The following is a 25,949-nucleotide window of genomic DNA, read 5'->3' on the forward strand; positions in this document are numbered from 1 at the left end:
AAAAAAAAAAAAAAAAAAAAAAAGTACCAGAAATGAGTATTCAAGTTGTTGGGAACAGAGAAACAAGTGTCTATGTGACCAACTGAGAAACAGATTTCCAGCTATTCACTTCTAGTGGTTTAATTTTCCTTCAGAAAATAAAATCAGCAATAGTCCATTGAGTCTAAAAGTAAGAAATCCAGATACAATCAGAAAAGTTTAATATTTTTAGTTCATTTTTTTTCAGAAGCATCATTAGTAAAGAGTATATTTCCATTGCAAAGCAGAAAACATGACTGAAATGTTTCTTAATGTGCATCTAAAAGTCATGTTTCAAATGCATTTGTGCACATGTATGTATATATTTATATTGTTTTGATTCATATATTTTCAATCATTTGATGTACATGACTTTGCATTTAAAAAAATCAAGTGCTTGGAGTTGCATGTATAATGTATGTTTTTAAAAAGCAGTGTATAACATTAGGAAAAGCGAAGGTGCTTTACACTTTTTACTGAGTATTTTGTTTCCTTCGGCTAAAGCACAATTGCAGAAGGTAAGAAATATGAAAAACTGCTCCCTGGCTAATATATCGCCTGTATACCAGTCAAAGTCTGGTCACATTGTATTAGCTTTACTATAATGCTTACCTTTTGGTAAAGATCACCTGCCCTGTGAAACTTAAAGTCTAACTAGACCAGATGAATAAACAACCAGAGACAGAATAATCCATGTTCCAAGGCACAGAATGGCACATTAAAGAACCTCGGTCATGCAGAAAGCCCGGAGGCAGATTTGGGATTGGAAACCGGATCTTCTGTGTTCTGGGCTAGGACAGCTCACTTTTCCCTATCTTACTCAGTGCATTTGTTGTTAATTCAAGAACCAAAAACAACCAAATTCAGATAGTCCTGTGTAATAGGATCTTGATTGTTTTCAAACACTGATAAGGGCACTTTGTAAGATCAGCTCTTGATTTGTAACTGTTTACGTTTGGAAGAGACTAACTGAGAGATGCTAATGCCTCTTCTGACATTTGTAGCTATTTTGCTTTTTGAAGCTTTGTGGGCTTTACATGGCATAAGATTGAGCAATAACAAAACTGTGATAGACAGGAGTGCTGTTAAGGTACAGAATCTGTCTTTCAGCTCAAAGCATGTTGCTTACATTGCAAGTCTGCTTACTCCAATGGCTCCTTTTGCATTAAGGGTCATCACTTCAGGTGTAAGATTCTGAAAAAAACCTATACATTTGGGTTGGATCTGCAAGTAGATGAAAGAGGCGTTTATAGTTGGGATTTCTTTTCTGCTCAGGTAGATTTTCTCCTGTGCCATAGATGTCCTCACAAGATAAGCAAGCATATTCTTTGTTATTAAGTCAAAAGGAGCAGATAAATCTGACAAGTTTTGTTTTTCTGTTGTTTTTCTTTTCTTGGTTTATAAAAGGTCACAGTGTGAACCACTTCAATGGCTTCCACTGTTTTCTTTTACATTTTATAGTGCTTTCATGATCTCAGTGAGGGAGCATATTTATTATGCATGCCATTCAATTTAGATTCAACTGCAACACATGATTACAGCAACTTAGAGGAAAAAAACTGGAAAATAAGTCCCTGATGTAAAACTGGTAACTGAGCCAAAACAGTAGTGCCAGTTATTTCAATGCCTTACATAGTGATTTACGAATTCACTGCAAAAACATTTAATGATTTATTGGGACAACTGTGTATATTAACCAGTTCTCCCAAAACCTTGGATGCAAAGTTCTTTTGATGATATTTTTCCTTTTAATATTTTAAGGAGAGGCATTAGAAGGTGACAGTAGGGAAAGCTTGTGTTTGCGTCATACATTTCAGGGCCACACATGAATATATCCCTTCAGCCTTCTCTGTATTATTTTATTTGGGAAAATATATGCAATGTCTCATCTCATGGAAGAATGAATGCCTATAGGACTGAACTGAATCCTGTACATATTTAGTAAGCTCACATGTAACCCATTTTTTCACACACACATATTGCACACACATGTGCCTATGTGCCTTTTTTGGGCTGCTAAGAGTTTGAGAAGCCATTTGTACCTGCCATCACTGGCTGTCTTCCAGCTTTTGCATGTTCTTTCCAATTTGCACAGGTTCAACCTGTTTTGACTTATGAGGAAGGAACATGGCTGAGTGGAGGATAGCAAGCAAGGACAAAATGAGTTTTAGGAAATGTCTGCCAACTTCCTGACCTTATCACTAGCTCACGCCCAGATAGGTCCCTTTTATTTTAGAATGGCATGTACTTAGCTTTATAATATTTTTATCGCTAGCCTCTTGTCCAACAAAGATGTATCCAAATCATGCTTGTGTGCATGGTCAATCCAGAAGCTTTGACAACCCTTCCAGACAGAGTCTCAGACACCAAAGTATCTCTTTACGAGATAATATTACAGCCTTCATCCTCTTGCTAAACCTGCAGTGAGTAATGACCAAACACTGCATATGAAAAGTTTTAGAGGTAAATGAAAGTAATGAAAGCTTTAGGTTCTTTCTGCTCAGTTTAGAGGCTAAGAGAGGAGATAGATCAGATGTTTTGATTCAATAAGGTCGCATCTCACAGCCTTATGTAACTTCTATATGGTGGTAAGGGAACACAGAGGAAAGTGCCGGCAATATACAGATAGTAAACACTGTTTAAGGATTGTAGCAGCAGGTTGGAAGATTTGTTTTTCACTCAGAGTGAAAGCATGATCTTCGTCATCCCATTTCACTGGTTACTTGCAAATAAAGTAGATACGATTATACATACTTCAAAAGTTATTCTCATTTTTTAAAGCGTTCAGTGAGTCTTGGGTGGTAACCACAGTAGAAAAGATTGCTTTAGTGTTGCTGCATACTGCCCATATACATGGCTCAAGTATTTCAATTCTGTTGCATATCTATTTTTAAAAACTATATTTTGGTAGCTTACATATAGCATGTCCAGTGAACATTTATGTGCTACAATGAGGTCATTTTCTGGATAATTGGGAAAGTTAAGTAATTGCCTGAAAAAAGTAAACATTACTTTTTAACATCTATAAGGCAAGACTTAGAGCTGTTTGATACCTACACTGCTGAAATTAAACAGTGGTTTACATCATCATGAAATCCATCTTGAACTATCCTCTGATGTCATGTGGAACTGCCAAGGCATATATTTTGATGCAGGCTACTTCAATACCCTTCATTCATGATGGGGAGCCTCATTGTGATTTCACTTTTCCTTTAGACAGCAAAAGTAAATATATAAAATGTTGCATCCATGTGATTTGTGTGTATTTGTAGCATACCTGTTGACAGCTTAAGACACCAGTGGGACAGACTGGGTTTCCCAAGGGACTGGTAAATTGAGGGTTCTTTCTATCTTCCTATTGCCTTTATGCTCAAAGCATGATCTTGTGCCTTCAAAACAGTTTACCTGTTGGCACAACCATGTGGCAGCATTTTCAAACAACCCCCTTTTTTGTTGTGATTTTTATGTTTATTTGGCACCAAACACATAATGATCTTGGTCTGTGTCTAGGCTTCCTATCCTCCATGTTTTATAGTCATATTTTTACCATTCCAGCCCTGCTGGTGATTCCAGCTTCTATGCTGATATGCACAGCTTTCTCTGAGGCACTTCAATACCTTCTTCAGTATAGTTTCCCGTAAAAGTCTCCTAATTCATCATAGTCTTCAGAATGGGTTTAACCATAAGATTAAGATTTGCCTTGGCACTTCAGAAACATTGACTCTGTGATTACTGCTTCTAATGGTAGCAACACAGTTTAATCACCACTTTGCTTCTACCTACTCACTGTAGTTTTTTACCACTTTACATCCTTTGCCAACTCACTCGAGCTCCTTGGGACGAGACTTGCCTTTTCTTATCTCACATTGTACCATGACCCAAGGTCTGAGTGGGGTGTCAATTAATTATTTGCACTGTGGTTATTCCCAGTAAATAATAGTTTTAAGTCACTGAGACAGGAAAGGATTGGCGAAGCAAAAAGTCAGATGACAGATTGTCAAGAAAAGGGCAAAGTTTATGRTCCAAAGGTAGAAAGAAAGTAACAGATTTTAAGTATGCTGAAAGGTGCACTAGGTAGGAGAAGGAGAAATAATCTGGTCTCAGAGGTTGTGATGGTTCTACATGATGGAATAGACCATGGAGCCTTCAGTTATGCCATAGAGACTAAAGAGTAGTTTGAAAACAAAAATTAAGACTTTTTTTTTTCCCACAGTGTTGATTAGAATCTGATGATAAGAAATCCAGAATGAGTTCCTGCAAAGACCAGCTGTGAAGGTACAAAGGGGAACCATGGCAGTTGAGGATGAGTAGAGGACATTCTTGAAAATAGGGAAAAGAAAGCAAGAGGAGAAACAAAAAGCAAGTGCCAGAAGTGTATCCTCAGCATAAAAGGTGAGCAGCAGTCACTGCTAGACTCAGCCCTCCCATGGGTGGTTAGATATCCTGTAATACTCTGTGGGATGTTGAAATGCTCCTCAGCTCCTTAACCTATTTTGATTAGTTCTGAATACTTCTTTGGTTGATATTTGGAAGCTTTGACTACATTTGAATTCAGCTTGCAAAGCCTGGATGTAATAGATAGTTCTAGATTTGTATACTTGATGAAGCCTCAATTACTTTCTCTGGGGTAATCAGAGCATCCCAGGATCTCAACAAGTCTGGGTGGATCTGTCTACTGGTAATAGAAATCAGTCATCTTCATTTTTTTTTTCAGAAATATCAGAAATATCTGCTATAGACTAAATAAACTTGTGTTGTGTTGCCCTTGTAACTAGCTGATTGCACACATCGCTTTCCAACCTGTGCATAGATTTATCTTGCAAACCCACACATTCCTTCAAAAACRTTAATTATATTTGCCACTATTCCTTACCATGCTTCTGTGTAACTATTTGGTATAGCACAGAAATAGTTTCTAGTTCATTGCCTCAGGAAATGAGTGCATAATAAGCTCACAGCTGTTAAACTATGCCCTGCTTCTTCTGACACTTAGTGGCACATTCAGCATTATTATGAATTAGAATGGGGCAACAGAGAAAATAAAATATGATTGCAAAGGGCTCATGTTTTTAAAATAGATTTACACGTAAGGAGTGCAAATTACCCAATAGCATCTTAAGTCAAGGCTAAATTGACCAAAAAATATTTCTAATGAGAGAGAGAGAATAGGTCACTATAATCCCAGCTCACGTACCATGATTTTTTGGAGAGCTGTAGAGCAGAAAGTATAAATGCCCCAATTTTCCAAAAGAGAGCTATGCAGTCTTTTAGGCCTCTGGGGTAAATCAACAAAGAATAACAAATAAGATTGATTCTGTATTCAATTAGAGGTCAAGTTGTGTAACAGCTAGGAATCCTGTACTGTTCCACTTCTCATGAGAGAGTGCTGTCTTTGATGAGTATCAGTAAAGACGCAATAAGGTTATGCCTCAGAATGGAATCATAATTTGTGATTCTGAGGTTTTATTCAGACATTAAAACAGGATTAATTAAATATGTATTTTTCTGAGCAAATTGTGTGATGAGGGGTATCATTAATTTTAATGTAAAATTTAAGTGTTTTGTTGCACTGAGAGCGTTGGAAAAGAAGTCCTCCAGTTTATTCACAAAATAGTCACAAGATGCCCTATAAACTTACTTGTGTTCTCTCTCTTTCTAGCTGTGTCATCTTATTGCTACCAGGATCTCACTTTAATGTAGTTTTGGGTCAGCATGAAGCAATTTATGTTCTCTTTGACATCTGTCTTATAAATGTAAGCCCAATGAGTGTTTTAAGTGTAGGACTTCACCAGCAAAGAAGTAAATCAGAATTAATTCTAGTTAATTACAACAATCATGTCACAAAATGATCTACTGGGGTGGAATCTTACTAGCAGTTAGCTCATAGTTAGTTGGTGGGATAACTCTAAAAGTTAGATGGTTTCTTCATTGCTTGACCAAAATCAATTTTAATTTAACCAATTGAGTAGTTTTACTAAGGAACAATATTTTTAAGCTGAAGCACACTCATCCATTTATACTAAACCTTCAAAGAGATAGGGTCAGTGAAGCAGAATATATTTCTTCTGGGTAAACAAGTTATATTCCCTTCTGATGGAGTTATTTTATCAGGAAGTTATAGTGCAATGTATTTGTTTAAATGAAAACATTGATTTCCACAGAAACATCATTATAGATCATATGGTGATGAAGATCATCATATGGAATGTGCATCTCACTAGTTTCAGTCCCTCATTTCCAGGGATGATCAGGGTCTGTATTTTAAAAGTGGCCAGCAAAGGTTCATTTTAATTTGATTTGTGTCCTTTTTACCTCATTGTTACATGAATGGGCAAATCTGAAAAGAGCTTGATCATGTTTGATTTTAACTTTCATTTCTCTTCCATTTCAATTTTTGATGGTCTGTTTTGTGTTAATGTTTATGATGGAAAGTGTGCATTTTGATGCTTTCTTGGAGGATAAATGGAAGTTACAAAGGAATCTCTAGCAAGTATTTCAAGGTCTTGGTTGGAGTGTGAAGGTTTGAAACTTATGAAAACTTTAATGTGTTGAAATACCTCCCTCTAGAAAAACAACTGAGGTCTAGATGACAGGCTAGAAATCCATGGCTCCTGAGGTTTTGATGCAGTGAACTAGGAAAGAGGGAAGAAAGGGCAAGAGGCTTTAAAAAGAAAAAAGGTTATAAATGATAGAGAAATAATTCTGTCTATTTTCAAGCCTCCTCTGAGGCAAATGGTTTCCATGAGAAATATATTTATGTACCAGGACCAATAATGATGTTTAAAACCTCTTTTGAATAGTAATCACTGGGATTATGTGTCATGTTTCTGTGTGTTTTTATTCCCATATGCATAAAGTGTGTGTGTGTGTGTGTGTGTGTTCATAATCCATTCATTCAGACACTCACCAACCTGACTTGTACACCGACTGAACAGTTTTTATAAAACCTGTGTTCATAAGCACTAAAAAGACAAATAGAAAACTCAGTATTTTTTAAAAGTGTTTCTTTTTCCAAAGCAATTAGAAGCACATTAACAAAGCATTTATTACTGCACATGAGGGTATACATATAATTTAGGGAAAACATGCAGTTTTCTTCCAACAGAAATCAGGTAACAAATAATCTCCCAAATAATGTTCTAGCTGATTTCTAATCAGAGCACTCCAAATAGTTTTATAGTTCATTTAAAGACCAAAAACTCAACCAAAACTTGAGAGAAACTCCAGTTAGATGTCTTGGCAAGGGGTAGAGTTTGTTCATCAATAATTATGGTCTTTGATGAACAGCAGTATCCTGATTCAGAGCAGGCAGTTCATTGATCAAATTTCCCAAGTTCTGTCTTTAGATACCCACCTGGGCTTTTTTCTTGCAGAAGAACCTGCCCGAGATGTTTCATAAGCAGATTTCCAGACTTCTCCAACTATAGACATTTTGTCTGGGAGGAAAAAGAAATGCCTAAAGTAGGGTGCTGAAGAATTCCGTTACCTTGAAGTTCAGTTGCTTTGCTCTGTCCTCATTATAGGTGAGCAACTGGCTTTTTTACATGCACTTTTGATCTCAAAGAGGGCAGGAATGACTTAGAAAACATCCAAGTATTTCACTATGGAAATTTTTAAATGCAAGATTTCCTTTCACAAATGCCTTTTTTTTTTTTTGCTTTTTGAAATGTAGATTTTTTGACCTTTTTCAAGCTGTTAAGTTCAGTTAAAAATTTACCTCAGCTTTTAGGGGAAGGATGAGACTAAAATAATGTTTTATAAACTTAGCCAAAGAATGAAGTAATGCACCTTGCGTTTTGGGTGAACAAAATGTTCTGAGTTGAAATGAAATTATTTTTAATGAAATTGGGGGGGGGGGGGTTATTCCATTTAAAAATAAATTGAAGAAAGATATTACCGTTTCATTGGAACCTGTTCTCCTTTTTTCTTTTTTTTCCCCTAAGTTCAGCTGCTGACCTAAAAATCCATTCTTCATCCAGCTATATTCTTGACTATTATTGTGCAGCTATCTTAATTCAGATTAGCCCCTGAACTTGTCCTAATCGATGCTGGTTTAGGAGCCTTGCAGAATCAGTAAGCAAAACTTGCTTTCCATCTCCTGCCCCCAGGTAGGTGATGGGTAAAACTGAAAACAAAATAAGTATTAAAGGAAATGATTAATCAATAAAATACAGTTCTGATTAGAACTGTGCCTTTTTCATCTTATACTAGTAATTTTAAATAAAGTAGGGATACACATTTCTAAAATTCCATAGAAGGCTTGTAGTATAAGGAACAGGTTGATATTCTTGTAATTTATTTGGGAATTTTTTTGCCTTTTTTGCTTCTATGGCAAGGGCAACCAGATTTCTATAGGARAGAAGCAGTAATGCCATTGTAAAGGGTGTTGGTGAGATAGCATCAAAACTGTTTTATACGGCCCCGGTCATCTCTGTTCTGGAAAAATTAATTAAATTAAGGGTTTGTCTCCTGTGAAGGAAGAGTAAAAACTTTGTTTGTCCACCACAGAAGAATAAAAAAAGTGACTCATCAATGTGAGTCTATCCTAGGAATTGAGGGGGAAGGAAAGAATTACTTTAAAGGACACCTTTGGCCCATGAACAAATTAACTTGAATCGTTTGTGAATAAATTAAGCTTTCAGAAGAAACTTAAGAACAGTCTTGTAGTCAGGAGAAATGGGGGGAAAATGGACTTACTTCCAGTTGGAGTTTTCTCAGTTTCTAAAGGAGCTTGTATAATGCAGGAGGCCTCTCTCTAGCTGTGGCCCTGTATTTGAAAGCATTGCAGAGAACACAAACACAATAGCAGCATTATAACACGGATATAAAATACTATCACTTTTTTCAGTGACCTTGTTGTTTTTCATATGTGGCTTTATTCTTCTTTGATTAAACAAAAATCAAATTAACACTACCCCTGCATTTCAAAGATTTTGATTGTAAAATATTTGAATAAGGGAGCACAAAACCAAAAAAACCTATTTTTTTCAAAGAGGAAAAAAAATACAGTAAAGGTCTGTCTTTTCCTTTTCCATTTTTTTTTCTGTTCCTTGTGCCTGCTTGTTATCTCACCAAGAGCCTGTGTTGTTGCCGAAATGTTCTCAGTTCTGGATAAGGTGAAATAAGGGAAGAATAAGGAATCATAAAGATAGTTGCATCAGCTAGCTTTTTCTTGAGAATCTAATTTTTCTGGAAAATTAATGTGAAATTAAAACTTCCTACTCTAGTTATGATGAATAAAGTGAGGTTTGCTGATCATTCCATCTAGTATCGCAGGTGCATTCTGTCTAATGATCTTAATCCACTTTCTCATTGGACAAGTGGCAGGATCACAATTTCAGTTCTCTGCATAATGCCAATTAACACCCTTTAAAGCAATTTTAGCTGAAGCCAAGCATTATTTGGGCACAAGCAAGGATTAATAGGCACAGATTGTTGTCTATGGCAATAAAATCATTCAGGGGAGATCAGAAGCACAGCAGATCGATTATCTTCTTCATTATGTGCATGCCTCCTTTCTGAAAAAACTTCAGTCAAGGCCATAAGGCAGGTTTCAATGCCYGTTGTTCAGCTGAAGACTGTGTCACGGCATATAGATCAGCTTTCCAGCAGTAACAGTGCATCAGCTCATTAGTAGTTTCATACAAAATAGGTCTGGAGTCCTTCAAGGAATAGTATATAGCCTCTTTTGCTTAATCATGATTTTGATAAACAGCTACAAAGTGTTTCTTAAACTCTAAGAATGAGTGAAACAGTGTCAAAAAGAGACAATAATCACGTGGTGTATCCAGTCAGGTTACTGACATAAACCTTCTTCCCTGATTAAATCTCTGAAAGTTCTGTGCTATCTTAAGACAGGCACCCATATGTTTAATTCAAAGATTTGAAGTAAAAATTTCAAAAGCACCACGTCTCACTAATTCACTTAGGCCCTGGGAGCTGGAATCACCAGGCTGCAGTGAGACCGAGGTTTCTAAGTGTCTCAGTCCTTTTAAATAATGCAATTTTTAACATGGCCTGATTTTAAAAAATGGTGAAAATGTTCAGTCCAAAATTTCACCCTGTTCTCCATAGAAGGTAGGGGATTTTCTTTGGGTGGGTGCAGCACATGATGTATTGTTTATTACAAAATATTTGGTGATCTTGATGAGGAAAACCAGTCAGTCCAGATTTTAGAGATTATATTTTTATGTTTAAATTGCCCAAAGAGACAGAAGCAGTAGGATCCTAATGGAATTTTATTTTAGAGAAATGATAATTGATTGGCCAGGCCCTTTTGAAAATCCTACTAAAGCATATCTGCATCTTTAGAAAAGCACCTAAGTACCTTTGAAATTTAACTCCAATATATTATAAATCTAGCTCCCATCAGACTCTATATATTTTCATGAAAAAAATAGTAATCATTTTCCACATGACCAGAAAACCAGGATGCTTATCACCTTCCTCAGCTGATACACCTTCCTTTGGCACGCAGTATGATATTTGCTACAGGCATATATTTAATGCTGCAAACACATGTGTAATTGTCACAAAGTCAGGTTAAACATCACTTCTTCATGCAACTCTGACAGCCTTGGCAAGACTTTAATTCTAAAATTCCACTAATGGATCTTTCTTAAATATTCCGCTTTAAGAGAGAAAAATCCATTTAGGTATTAAATATTGTAAAACATCCAGACCCTAGAGTAGCTCGCAATATGTAAAGACTGAAACTGATCAGAGTAATAAAGTACTATAAATTCTGTTTAAAAGAAAAAAAAAGTTAAGAAAATAGCCTTCATTTTCTTTGGCTCACCCTTTCTTCTCAGTTGTGCTTTTTAATGATAGTGACTGAAAAGAATTAATTTAATGCAAACAGGTACAGTGTTGAAAAAGGATGGAGTTAATGAACAAGGAAAAAAATGCATTCTTTATACAGAAACTGCAATCTCTCACATTCTCTCCTCAAGACATTATAGAAATGCAGGGTAGAATTTGAAAATATTTTGCCCCCAAAGAAGTATGTGAATGAATTACTACTGTCATGAATGGGACTGGATTGAGAGTTGGAATTTATTGCCCTGAAAGAATCTAATTCTTGGGGGGGGGGGGTATTTATTTATTTATTTATTTATTGTCACAAGGTATTTTGAAAGTAAGCGGTGAGTGCAATGGAAAACAACTTTAAAGAATGTTTGCCGACTGAGATCTCTCTGTTTTCAATTTCTGCTAGCATGTACATCCAACTTTAGTCATTTCCTGAGCTTTTGGTCCAGTCTGTAAGGCAAACTGTATGTCTAGATTTCGCTATTCATTGTGGAACTTTCCTTTTGGTTAAAGAGCATGGATGGTGTTGCTATATTTAAAGAAGACGTTATCAGTTTTACTCTTTCTTAGAGGCTTCAGTTACAACAAGGGAACTATACATATATAACTTTAATACTAATCATAAAGTAGTAATGATAAAATGTAAATAACACCTTGCACCTCATAAACGGTGCCTTTCATCTAATCTTTGCTCAAATTTTTTTTTTTATACCAATATTAATCAGTTGAGTTTCACAATGTTCTCATGGGGTAGGTGCTATTATCAGGAATACAAGGAATACAGGCACTGCATCTAATCTTGGGATATACCAGTAATTTGGCTACCAGTACTGCTATCATCAAGGGAAATTTTATGAAGTTTCCTGAGGGAACTGAGGAAAAAAATACTAGTGACTTCTGGAGGAATTAAAAATTTAAACCAGGAGCCAGCAGTGCAGCCGGTTGTTTACTTAGAGTCTTATGGATGTCTRCTCCTCCTCCCATCCTCCCCCCTCACTGGCAGGACCGAGGAGAAAATGACCTGGGCCCCCACACCCCTGGCCACTGTCCCCAGAGCTCTGAAATCTCATTTGATACTTTTGAAGTTGCCCTTGGCAGTATCTTTGGTGCCAACATGGAAGAGCTGCAGGGGATAATAGTCAGAAGCAAGCTCTTGGGTTCTGTTTTGGTTTATTGTTTGTCCGTTTTTAATATCCCATTATGAACTCTCTCTTTAGGAAAAAAGAAGTTGAATTCTAAGTAAATTTTTACATTTATCTGGGGAAACATTAAGTCATGAAGATATTGCAAATATCAGAATTGAAGAGTAGTCCTCATAATTTCTTTTTTTCTAGGTAAACTTACAAGATTTTGTAACATAGAATATTTTTAATCTCTTACCCCTATCCACCTGAAGTATCTATCACATAAACCATCCAGCCACTATGTCTGTCTGTGATTCCCATTAAAACCACTTTTACTTCAGGCCAAGTCTTGCAGAAATGCCTTCTAGAAGGGGTCTCTGAGAACTTGGCAACCTATATAATCAGCTGAGCATATATAAGCATATGTATGGTTGAATTAGAAATGTTACATCATCAGCTTTCTTGCAGTTTGTCTTTCCTAAAATACCCTGAAATTGACTTTATGGTGTAATGGCATTTTTGGTCCTGAATCTAGACAGCAGCCAATAGTGAAAACTTAATCTGAGGTTCCAGAAATTGTTAAAACAGGATCTACCTCTCTTTAAGCATCACCAGCATTCAGAATGAAACTGAAGCAGAATCATCACCCCATTGTCATTTTAATGCAATAACTTTCCAGATGCATCGAAAGTTTTTCATAAAATTTTTAACCATGTGGTTCACAGTGATGTTGAACAATATGTGACCATAGAACAACTGCTCTTTATTAAGATTATATGGAAGGTCTGAGTCATCTTCTGTTGCAGCCAGTAACAGTTCAAGAATAGGCCAGGAGCATGCAGAAATGAAGAATGAAAAGAATAGGCTACTAGGAGCTGATTTATTAAGGACAGAAAAAAACAGAATAGAACGCTAATGTCTTCCCTTCATCCTACTGCCCCCTTCCAAAAAAAAAAAACAAAAAAAAAAAACCCCACAATATAAAACGAAGAAGTCCCTCTCTTCCTCTCCTATTCCCCACAAAGAAATATTTCCATTTTCAGGAAAAGAAAAATCAAGACCTAAAAGATCCTGCTTAAAAGCAGGTGTTGGAATATCTTGTGGGAGCTCTGCTTTGCACATCACAACCTGGTTCTCCTCCAYGAATCAGGATCTACAACTGGATGATACCACCCATAAAAACCCTTGACCAGTGATTCCTGGGTAAACATCTCTCCTCTCATCATGAGGAGACCATGCTGAGATCATTTCATCAGTAAAGAGATGCAAAATACAGGTTGTTTAACTCTCCAGCTTTCTGCTGAAAGACAGGTACAAATGTTAAACTTGCTCTAGAGAATGGGAGGCAGGACAAGATGGGAGAGTTAGAGTTCAGTGTATTTTTACAGTAGTCACGACAGAGAATGAACAAAGGATGATGTAAAAAAGAAAAATCATCCTTTCTTCTCTGAGACCATAGAAATAGAATAATAATGGACTTTTGAATGTTCACCAAGATCCTGTCCTGTTGGTTGGCCTTCGCAAATTTCTTAAATCCCCTATATCATCATTCAAAACTCATAGTAGTAAGATTCTGTTTCCAACAAGTCCCCAGACTGTGTTTGTATTTTCCTACCTAAGGAACACCTTGGCCTCCTGTTTACTCCTGCCAGAGTATAAATCAGATATATGCAGGCAGTTTGGGTGATCAGAGTTTGGACTCAAGCCCAAGTCCCAAGCTGCCATGGTCACAGAGATTACAAAGAACCTCCAAAGATCACTAGTCATGACTGAACTCTTAATTTTATCTCTCAGAAAGGTAATTAATAGTAAAACAAACAAATAGCTATATAATGAAAAATTCAAGTGTCTTTTCTCAGTCTTATTACAGCAGTGCTTTTTGTTCCTTTGATCAGGACAGTTCATAGGAGAATGATAGCAGTTTTAACTGAGGGACTGAAGAATTGGAGACTGACAGTAATGAGAAGAACTGAAGACTATGGTGGCATAAAGTAGCAGAGARGAATAAAAGACAAAGGACAATGAGGTGGAGATTCATTCTGATAAGGGCAGAAGGCCATGACCCCAGTGCATGTCTCTCCTTCCCAGCAGGGACTGACAGGACGTGCCCTTCTCTTTGGATTAGCTCAGGAATTCTCCACCAGGTGAGTCACAAGCCAAGAAGTTACTAACAAAGCCTTCATTTGCAGGAGGAGTGTCTGGATGGTCTCAGCAGGTCTCCTCTCTCCAATACCTCTGACTTCATGATTGTGCCTGAACTTTGACAGTGCTATGCAAGTAGATATGCTTCTCCTAAAATAAGTTTTATTCCCACCAGCATGACTTACTTATTAGATCTGTGAATCTTTAGATTTGTTTATTCCTCACAGCTGTAGTATTTTGTTAATTAATCTTCACCACTGTAATTTTTCTCGTAAAGAGAATGAGAATAGATTGTTACAAAGGCCTAGATACTGATGGTGGGTATAGTCAGAGAGCTGGAAATGAAGATGTGTGAGGAAGATTTTTTTTTTTTAATGATAGCTATAGCTTATTTGATTTGATCAAGAGTTAAACAATCTGTTTCTCTGACAGCATGTTTTAAAAGAGCTTGGAGAGCAGATCACTGAATGAGTTGAAGGGAGGCCACCCCCTTGTCCCCAAGGTAGATGGATAGATGGGAGGAAATGCGTTTAAGACAAGTTTTCTGTGCCTTCATTTGGACAGAAGAAAGTAGGCCCCCCCGTGGACACAGCATATTTTTGCCTAAGCAGGACAAATCTGAGCATGAGTCAGAAGGTAAAATGAGATTATGGTCTCTGAAAAGTAAGTTACGAATAACTSTTTTTCCTTATTCATTAGCCTTTTCATTTTATCCATTTATTTTGTTTCAAACTCACATTTTTTTCATTTAAAAAAAGTTGATGGTATTTTAAATGAAAAGCAACTTTACGTATCAAAAATTAAAACATTTTCATTCAAAAATACAGAAAAGAAATTCAGAAAGTCCAATTTGGTAAAACCATGACAAATTAGTGAAACATTATCATGTTGAACCTGTTTTTTTCTGAAAATAACTTTCCCAAAATTTGGCATCCAACTCTAAAGAAAAATTAAGGCTGTGTATTTCTCAACAGCAGCAGAGTGCCCTAACTTCCCAACACCTAAATATAGCAGTTAAAATCCTTTCACTCAGTTACTAGGTGTGTTGATTCCTGCCCATCCTCTGTCCCTTCAGAGGAAGGACCATCACTTCACTGCAGTTACTATTTATATATTTGTTCAGGGGTGAATCCTGTTTTGTACTTGCTCTCTTTAGCTAGAATATGTTGGGCTCATCTTTGCAGATGAGCTCAGCTGTTTTCTGCATCAAACTCCTCTGCTGGAGGTATCAGACCCTGCCCAATCATTTGCTCTGCCTCTTCATACATGAAATATTTTACGCTGTGGCAGAGGCAGTGTTTTCTCCTGCAATTCCTGCTTGTCAGCTGACTGCCTTAAGATTAGAGGCAATCCATATCTTACCAGTCTCTGACCTGGAATTTAGAAAGAAAGTCATGTCATTAGAAAATAGCCTAGTTTTAATGTCTGGAAGCCATGGAAATCCCTCAGTGTGGTAAACAGTCCCACCGAGAAGTCCAGTGGGTGGTACACCTCACATGTCTGGCCTTCACCAGCAAGTGTTCCTTTTTTGTAGTTGRCAAAAGACAAGATAATCAAGCAAGGGTCACTATGCAAATCTGTCAGGGATAGTGCGCAAGACAGAGACATAAATTCCAGATAGGGAATGGCAAAGAATGCGGCAGCACGGATAACTGTTCTGGTAGTTCAGGATGGGTATTTTCACGGTGTTGAAGGATACTGCATGAAGTGCCATAAAATGGTACATATATTGATTTTGTGATTGCTTTTAAATTTAAAGCACTCTGACATCTACAAAAGAGGGTTCTAATAAGTCAGAAATAATACAATGCAAAGGCAAGGCAAAAGGACTGGGAGCAAAAAATCTCTGCTAAGAGCTGATAGTTGGTGATTTGCTTCATTTAAGAATAACTAAGTTGAAGTTTTCATTAATCACTTTTATGTGACTTACCTAAAACTATATTTTATTTGTTTAATTGGAAAAGGATTCCAAGACCCTGTAGATGCAAATCTACATATAGTTATCTGCTAGTTGATAGTTGCTGCAGAATTGTAGGTTAGGAAAAATTAAACTGTCTGGCATTCATTCAGGTGTGTCTGTTTCACTAAGTCAAGGTCTTTGTTATTTGCATTGTTCTTAATTGTTGGGTTTGGGGTTTTTTTTTCCCCCTTCAGAGTAGCTTCAACTATGAGCCTATGGGTGATCTGGTTACATATTTCTTTTGAACTCTCCTCTTCAAAAAGTATTGCAGAGTCAGTATGCTGTCACAGTGCACTCACTGAAAATGCCCACTAATGATCTGGGAAACTGAAATAGCCCTCAGAATGGTTAAGGAGAATCTGCAGGAATTCCTTCATGCAAAGCTGGGCACCCTAAAAGAAAAATGCTTTCGAGTTCAAACTGTTGTTTATTTTGGAGCATGTTTCTTTTTCTGCTTTCAATGGTGACCTAGGAATGAGCTCACAATTGGAAGCAAATCTGTCTTCTGTTTCCACTCCTGAAGGATTACCTACTCTCTGAAAGTACATACGGTTATTGATGGCCTTACACCAAAATTAGGATTTGGAATTCTGTGGAAAAAATAAATACGCACACACATACACGTGTGTGTGACATTGACAGATTTAAGTTTAAAAACTTGTTGAAACATTACAATAAAAGAGATGATTGAGTTTGTAATAAATAGAAGGCTTCCTATATTCACAATGTTTGCTTTGTGCTTGAACGGGAGAATATCTAATCTAGCATGACTGTGCAGGCAAACAGCAAAAACATATTGTTTTGTAATGTGCATGTGGTCTGTGTAGCTTTTGGCAGCATCTCAAACTGAGATACAATTAACAGCCTCGGCCCTGTCTTTGTGGGGGGTTGTTTCGTATTGTTTTCTGCAAGTGGATCATGTRGACTGGTGCTTTTGGCGTTTGGTTACTGTTTCAGTTACAGTTTTGATGACAAACCAAGTCTCTCTGTACTGTCCTCCAGAAGGCTAGCACTGCAGAAGATGACTAACATGAAATGCTAGATCTCACTCATATCCCTTTTGCCAAACTGTGTAGTCCATGGGATTTTGGAAATAGTAAAACAAGCAGGGTATTGTGTCAGCAGGGCCAGCATTAGGTAAAGGCACATGACAGTCACCTAAGGTGGTACTGTCAGAAGTGCCTTCGTCTTGATTCATACCAKCTTCAGCTTTTCTGAGGTCTGACCTTGTAAGTACACACTCCCTTAAATCCCTTTCTCACACAAGGACAGCTGGGTCCAGGGTCCACTCTATAAATTCATTATGAGCTTTGTCATTTCGACCTCTGCCTGATGGTTTGGGGAAGAGTTTCTGGGAGTCAGTGAATGACAGCTGGCCCACCAGGATGCAGAGATGGAAACTTGTTCAAGTACAAGTTAAAGAGAGATGGCTTTATTTTTCCTTTTGCAACAGTTAACCTATTAAACTAAATCCTGACAGAAAACCAGATACAGTAGTGACAGACATGGTTATAACACATGAACAGAACAAAAAAAAGGAAAGGCTCTAACTTCTCTATTTGGTGAAGTGTCATCCTGCTTTGAAGTCCCTTATTGAAATCCCTGTGAAGTTACCTGGCAACTGATTTCTTAAATTTGCTTTGGTTCCTCCTCATACATACCTCTCTTGCTCCATTTCCTGCCCTTTTGTCTCTCTCCTTCACACATTTCAGAAGGAAGGATTGTAAAAAACAAAACCCGCCATAAAACCCAAATCTACAGATACAGGAGAGACGTCTCTTAAGTCATTCCTTCTCTTTTTTCACTGATGTATTCTCTCAAGAGTGATAATCATCTTTTTTGAAATGCAGGTCTAAGACGGAAGGAATTTTTATCTGGAAGAGTAATATAAATTAGCTTTGACTGCCAGTTTCCACTGATTATTACTTTCCAGGCGGAATTCCTACAAATTCTTGAGGCATGACCTCTGATGAAAAAATAAACCCCTTTAAAACTTGTTTGAGAAATTCCAGATAACTTTCACAAGAGATTTAATTTTAGAGCATTAACACAATCTTGGTTGGAAAGATAAAACTACAATGCAGTTATCTGGTAGGAGTCATTACTGAACAGTGAAGTCATTTGAGCTTATTTTACTGTGCTTATCTTTTTTTGCTCTCTTCTTTTTCTCTCAAACTAATTTTATTATGCATTACTCAGTGCACTCTGGATTCACCCTCATAAAAAGTATCTCAGCAGATATCCAGGCTTAGGCAGTCAGTTTGAGAGTAAACTCACAAGCCTTAGTTATCTACACCAAACAGTCAGTACACGGGGTATCGTGTACATATTGTCAGTTAATGTTCATTAGCTTGTAAATGTTGGGATTTTGAGGCTTAAGCAAAGGTAAAAGCTGCAACAGATAGAAAAGAGCTGTTTTAAATACCAGTGCCAAGCACTTACTAATGGCAAATGCATCTTTGAATTGGATTTCACTTCTCCTAAGCAAATAAATTAAAAAAAAAAGGCACCAACAAATCAAGAAAGCAGCTCTTCTGCACCTCTATTTGCTCTACAGATATATGAGAAAGTGGAAAACATATGTTGGAAGTTGTTAGTTTACATTGCAATCATTTTTATATTTCTTTTTGAATGCTTAGGGCCAGAGTCTGATCCTCTCCTTGCAAAGCTTCCTTGTGCTGCAGTGAGGGGCCCTGATTCTGGAGGCGCACAAGAGCGTGCTCAAGGCGCTGTGCCGGGGTCAGTGGTGATCTGTGCGAGCATCTGCCCACTGGCACCCGGCTGCTTGAGCAGAGCCATACAGTGAGTGGATGTTCATCTTAAAGTGTACCAAGAAGCAGAGCAGTGACACTGCCAGACAGCTGATTCAGCAGCATTTACAATTACAGCTAGTAGCTATTCAGGGCACCTGCCTCAGTGCGAAAGGATGAGAGCTGCAGTGCTGTGAAGACAAGACACCAAATACATGGGGCTGTCTCCTCACACATTACTTCAGCCTTGTCAACTGCATTATAGCTGGCTGAGACTTTCCAAGTAGAAATCAGTCACTGGTTTCCATTCACTTTAAATGGGAATTAACAGCTGGCTTTGGTCCCTTTGAGATGTCCGGCTATACTCTCACCTGTCTTTGAAGCAACACACATTTCTTTTTTCAACCTGATTTCTGTTTTCCAAAGTGCTCCTCTTTCCACACAAGCAATAACCACTTGTACTCCACAAGACCCCAGACCTGCCGAGAGATGACAGCTGGCTTCCGGTACGTAGGTCTCTGCCCACTGATACCAGTCTGAATGTCTTATGTCTCTGTAGGAGCAGGGACAAACTGAGGATAAGAAGCTGAGCAGGTCATTAGAAGTTTCGTTTATGTGTGAGGACTAACTTAAAATAAAGTCTAGCCTTTTGTTCCTGACAGGTGCTTACAACACTCTACTTAGATATTCACCATTCTTCATGAAATGAAACATGATTGTTTTTTGGCTAGAAAAATAGCCTTTTGGGGAGCAGGCTTCCACTTGGAGAAAGTCCCTATTTTCCTGTAGAAGCTTCAAATTTAGTCCTCCTTTATCCCATTTGCTTTGTCCCTTTTTTCCATTAGCCCACATTGCTCATCTCACTGGCAAAATGGAAGAACAGAGTGGGGAAGGAAGAAGGAAAGCAACACAATTTCATAAGCAAAAATCCTTTCTCTAGTTCCATTCAGATTTTTGCAGGCACCAATCTTTTGGCTACACTTCTCTCCCTCTGGCTATGCCAGGTCAAAAGGGTACTCTACCTTGATCTCTTCCTCTTGTCTCTTCAGCGCTTCCCCTATCTGCTGATCGCTGCCTTATCCATTTCCCTAAATGCCATCCATATAAACTGAAAAGGAGAAAGGAGTATTAATCCCAGCAGAAGCCTTTTGGAACAGCTGTCTGAACTGGTAATAGAATAATTCTGGCTGAACTAGACAAGAAAGAAAAAACAGTTTCCACTCTCTGCATTTCAGCTCAATGATTACATGGAACAATACCTGTGTCCAGCAACATCTCAAGATACATATAGGTATGTCCCTGGTGTTTATGTATACACTTTTTTTTCCCCCCCTTTGAGAACTCCCCAACTACCTCAACCAAATTAGCTGGTTTCTCCACTGATTTAACTTTATGGACCTGCTTATTCAGTATAGCCTGGCTCAGGTTCTCAAAATTTTCTCTTTGCCAAGGTCATTTAGGTTTGTCATCTGTGTGTGTAGACTACAAGGGTGTGATTGATAGTGCTGCTAAGCAGGGGTTCATTCAACTGAATTAAATACACTTAAAGGGCCTAATTCAGGGAAAAAAAGTTATTTGAATACCAAAAATTTCTCTCTTGTTTTATGAGTATCTCCATATAGTACCCACTGGAACAGGTCCATTCCTAACTTGACCAAACTCATTAACCAGAGTTAGAATGGAGCTCATTCCTCTGAGAAATGTAGGCTTTTGTTTTTAATAAAACATGTGGGCCAAATTAGTAAGTAAATAAATGAATGACTTTCAAGAATCCCAGATAACACTTGCTGAGCAATGGGTCAGGCCAGATTTAATCTAAAAATCTTTCTGCTGCGTGTAAATGATTATGTCATAGCATTTGTCTTTAATTACTAAACTCCTTCCAAAGACTTGACTCATGGCATGTTTCTCGGTTAACCACAAAAACTTGTACTACAAGATTTGTCATATAGATTCTTTTTTTTCCTACAGCATTGTTAAGCCCTGGCTCCTGAAAAAGGAATGTAACGATCTCTCAGAGATAGACACTTGGACTTTACAGTAGTAAGAGGTTTTTTTGTTTTTTTTTTTAATAAAGTCTCCATATAAAGGAAAAAGGCACTTTTGACTCATAAGAAATAGTGCAACATCCTTAATGTTGACAGAAAACCACAGAGATGAAAGTGTTTCAGATACATCTATATAAATATCTCTTTATAAATCCAAATACAAAGGAGCACTTTTGTAAATATACACACCAGGATTTCTGTAATAGGTTCGATGTTTTTTCTGTGTACCCTGATGATCAACCCCCACCAATGGCAGATATTTCAAAAGAAGGTTCAACATATCATTGTTCCCCTTAGCTGTAAAATATTTCATGATATCCATGGGCCTGTTCCTCTGTATGACCTGAGGTTGAGGTGAGGAGAATAATGTGTACTGTCTGCTCTGTGAATTAACAGACCAATCTGGGAACCTAAAAAGGATTTGATAAAGGAAAAAAAGTGAGTCATACCTACACTCATTTTCTTTTAATGAAAATGTTGACCCGATCTTCACCCAGCTCTGAGAAGGACACCGTGTGATTCCACTGGTGGCTTTGTAATTCACACTGAAAGTCAGAGGAGATAGATGTAACAAGCAGAACTAGTTTGTGTGGATAAGCTGGAAATTTAAAATGTTTTTTTACCTGCCTCTRTATAACTTGAGGCTGGTGTGAAGAAAGTGATGGGTACCAAGTGCTGTGAGCTAATGGTACTTAGAACAGAGTAGAAACARGCTCCTGCTGTCTTTTAAAAGAAAATACAGCAGTTGAAGGCTGTCAGGGAAGAAGTACATTCCTTTGGTAAATTTATGCAGCGCTAAAAGGCACCTTCACAGGAACTGTTCAACTCCCTGCACTTTAAATTTCAGCAAAGCTGCTGTCAAAAATGCACTAGCCTTATGAAAAATTGAAAACTTATCTGCTAAACATCCTTAACAGCTTCTCTTTTTCTTCAGAGCCTCTGGCTATTGGCCTTATGCTCTCCAGTTAGGGACAGGAGTGCCCACACAGCATATATAACCCATCACAACCAAACAACTGGCTACATAAGAGGAGACTTATAATGAACTGCTTAGGCTCAAGACACTGGGTAGAAATCTTGAAAGAAAAACATTTTGACTATTCACTAAAATAARTACTATCTGAGGAAAGAGCCACTCACCTGTTGATATGCCTCAAAGTAAGAGCTGTATGTGCTCTCTACAGCACTCACCACAACTCATTTGCTCAATTAGAGTGTTTATTCACACACAAAAAAATAAATAAATAAAAATAAATAAAAATAAAAAAATGGTGGTCTGTCCTTTTTAAAAAGCAGGGAGGGCCACTGATTAGGATAATTTTGTCCAGCTGTTGACAGCTCTAGCAACATCAGGTAGGAAGTGTTGAGGGTTTCTGGTTACAAAAGAGTAGGGAAGAAATAGAGGAAGTTATTATGTTGTAGTCAGAGGGCTTAGGACAGCTGAAAGGAGCAGGTTCCTTTTTTGGAGTAAAGTCTCAGTAGGTACAAGAGTTTCCATGCACAATAGCAAGCTAGCTCTGAAAGTCAAAGGGGACAGCTCATTGCTAAACCCATGTGCTAGGGAGGGAAGTACCATCTCAAACATTCTGGACTTGCCTAAATTACTGACAGAAACAAAAACTATTCTCTGCTATAAGCAGCCAAAACTGGGAGAGAAACAGAGAAATGGAGGTCAGGGGAAGGGAAGAGACAAATTTGGGCAGCTCTCTGCTTTTGGGATAGCCCTGATGGGTCCTACAGCTGTGGTTTTATTCTGTTCTCTTCCTCTAAGTTTTCCTGTTTCCAGAGCTCCTTGTGCTTCTTTCTCACCCCACCCCAGGATACGATTCACCATCTACAAGTACTAGATCTTCTCTTACCTAGACAGGCATTTCTGATCAAACTTGTTTTCTCTCTCTGAATTGCACCTCTTTTCTTCTTTATTTCCTTAACCTCCTCACTGTATTAGGCAATTCATTTTTGCTTGTAGGGTCATAGTATTTTCCTCCTACAGGTCTCTATACCTCTTGTCAAAGTTTTGCGTTTTGAAATTTTGCTGKTTTTTTTTTTCCCCTGTGTTCTTACATTCCCACCACCTTCTCTAATGCTACATATTTGTTAACTGTTGCTGACAGGACTGGCTTTGTTTGCCAGCTGTGATAACTCACATACTGTACTTGAATCTCAGTTGTTTGTTTTCTTTTTAACCAATTTTTAATAGTCTGAAAATGTAAATGAGTTCAGTTTTGGGAAGATAAATGTACCTCCTGTTCATTTTGTACCTCCTGTAATGAAAGATATTTTGTATAGGGTATAAAGTAGTAATAACTTTTTGTTAAGATCCTTGATACAATTGTCAAGTGTAGACTTTAAGATCYCAGGGCCAAGACTTAAAAAATTGTTGTAAATTGTCTCCAAGTCATTCAAAGGGTACAGAATAACAAATAAGACCTATGCCAGCAGAGGACTGACATAACATTTTCCTGACTCAACATCCCCTACCTGCTTTCCTATTTTAAAGACATGGGCAATGCAAGTACACTGGTTTGAAAGTACGTGTTTCCAGTGGAATTCTTACAAGCTGAGGAGAGTTACTGCTGGGAGTGTAATATCTTTTTACCTTCCCAGAAGTTCAGAGGGGCCCAAAATGTCTAGCTAGAAAATCTAATCAATTCTATTTAATAGGTTAAAGCACTTGTCCCAAAGCATTCCATAATTTTAATTGTAATAGCTTTCTTTGAGACTGCATATTTTAATCCTCTCTTTAACATAAAATGATCCACATACCATAGAAAGCAGACAAATTAATAGCTTCTGTAGAGGAGAAGAATAACTGATTTTTTGTTGTTCAACTATTACAGAAGCATACTGGATACATATGATCCTTCCCTACTTTAAACAGGCTAAGTAATGAAAATCAAAGTCCTGAGAGGGAAATTTAAATATTTCACTTATATTTTCACATGTTCACCAAGCTTTTTCAATTCCAACTATGGTTTTAGTGATACCAGCAAGACGCAATAAATTTAATGTTTCTATGACATTTTCTAGAGTTTGGCACTTATGTAACCTATAGAGTAAAGATGACAGTTCATAAGCAGTATTTTGTCATTCACTACAGTAAAATAATTTCTACCTCTAAGCAGCGATTCCACTAGGATAGTTGTATAATATCAATGAAATTTTTGAATAGTAATTTTTTTAACATTTATTAAAATATTAAGCGCTCCAATTTAAACGATGGTAAATGAAATATTCAATCACACTTATATTTCTTATAAAATATCCTTCAGGAAGAGTCACAGTTTTATTTCCGAAGTTGTTTATGTCCAATATTATTTCACAGAAAGAAGATTAACAAATACTTTATCCTGGTTCTCTTTCACATATATGGTATTGCATTAAGCTGAACTTTCATGAAGTCAGTAGAGAGTTCTGTTTACAAGGGACAAGATAATGTCTTACGCCTCCGTCCAAGGCATAAAATATATTTCCTATTCTAAGTATAGACAAATAATGTCTCTTCTTTCATCTGCAGTGTTCCTCTCGCTGTGGTGTGCTATCAAGCTACTCAGCACAAATACCGAGAAGTCATTCTTGTAAYAGGCATCTGAGAGGAAATGCTTACTCAGAGTGCCCCATGTTTGGAGGATAATGTTGGAGATGCTTGCCACAGAGAACAGTCACCGTATGAAGTGGGGATGTCTTCCTGAAAACAGACTGTACATCAGGCAGCCCTTCTCTAGCAGCAGAATACTTCTGTAGTTCACAGTTTGAGGAGCTGATTACAGGAGAAGTTTGGCTGGTATCAAATGCTGTGTCAGTTTTACTTTCATGCTTTAACTACGTTGCACTTAATTAGGCTTTGTCCACTACCATTTTAAAGGGCCAGGTGGTCACACAATAGAAGGGAAATTTTCTGGCTTTAGTATGTGAGGTATAAATTAAATATCTTATAGTTGTTGAACATCTATTGTAACTTATGGACTGCACTTTCTCATTCATTATAGGTGTGAACTAAACAAATCTGGCTTTGACTCAAGTGAATTTTGGCATGTGTCAATGCCCTACTGGCCTTTAGGCCTTTCACAAGCATGTGATTCCACATTTTATGTGGCTATGTACTAGTGAACGGAATGTTTAAATAAATAGCAATTTGAGTCACTTAGTCTTGAATCAACAAATACAGTGTCCCAAAAGAGACTCCCCACAATTTATAGCCACGTATTGCAGAAGATTCATATTCAAAACTGATTTCAAGAGCTTCTAAATTGAAGACTGGTGACATGGCAGGCAACCTCCTCTCCTAGCAAATTCTTAAGGTAGCGTGCATCACTCCAGCTGCATGAAACCTTTATGAGAAATTTGTTCCCATGGAAGCTCAACCTGGACAGCTGACACTCTGTGCTCATAGCAAGAGTATGGCCTTATGTCAACAGCACTAAGAAATTCCCTTTACTCTCTCATTCTTTTCCTTTTCTCGAAAAAAAAAAAAATGCTGATATTTAGAAATTAAAAATATCCTATCTTCTGTGCAGTAGGTTGGTTCATTATTAATGGGTTAGTCATGGGTAAAAAAGAGCTTCCACTGAAACATTTGGTCTGTTTGAAAAGAAAAGTAATTATAGGGGTAAAAAGACAGAAAGCAAGTTTACGCATGAACCTCATATCACAATAAGTTCCTGTTGAGTATTTTTATAATGTAACAATGAAAAATATTGTTCACTCTTTGTTCTCCATATCATCGCAGATCAGACAGGCAGGCCATACGTTACAGGCAAAGTCTCTTTAATCAGTCTTTCTTCAACTGCCTACCTCTTTTTAAGCAGAAGGAGAAGCTGTTTCTAACTGAGGAATATGAACCTTATCTCACTGGAAATTTTGCAGAGGTCATCTGCTTTTTTTCCTGCCTTTCCCTCAGAAAAAAAAGTGTTCAAAAGGTACTTTTCCTTCTGTGATTTAAGGTCATGATCATTTCTCATCATGTCAAGTCAGTTTGTCTTTTAAAAAAAGTTTTTCCAAAGAAAAAAGGAAAAAGGATGACATGAATTAGGATATGAAGAACTTTTCCTACTGCCAAAACCATCCATAAGGCAATTCAAGTGCCATCCTCTCAGTA

The 25,949-nt window shown here is 37.4% G+C and overlaps 1 long non-coding RNA gene across 2 annotated transcripts in view; it reads left to right on the top strand.

The window, feature by feature from the left end:
* The window catches only part of LOC112977021, a 26,227-nt gene extending 1,373 nt beyond the window's left edge, over positions 1-24,854 (top strand). The window contains exons 2-5 of one of the 2 annotated variants that reach the window (XR_003257262.1): positions 4,232-4,410; positions 12,995-13,262; positions 13,847-14,095; positions 24,369-24,854. This is a non-coding gene — a long non-coding RNA (uncharacterized LOC112977021). The remainder of the gene's footprint in view (positions 1-4,231; positions 4,411-12,994; positions 13,263-13,846; positions 14,096-24,368) is intronic. The other variant, XR_003257263.1, reaches the window with a different exon arrangement.
* The last annotated feature ends 1,095 nt before the right edge of the window (positions 24,855-25,949 follow it).

This window comes from Apteryx rowi, unplaced genomic scaffold (genome assembly GCF_003343035.1).
Source record: "Apteryx rowi isolate R43461 unplaced genomic scaffold, aptRow1 scaffold_79, whole genome shotgun sequence".
Taxonomy (NCBI): domain Eukaryota; kingdom Metazoa; phylum Chordata; class Aves; order Apterygiformes; family Apterygidae; genus Apteryx; species Apteryx rowi.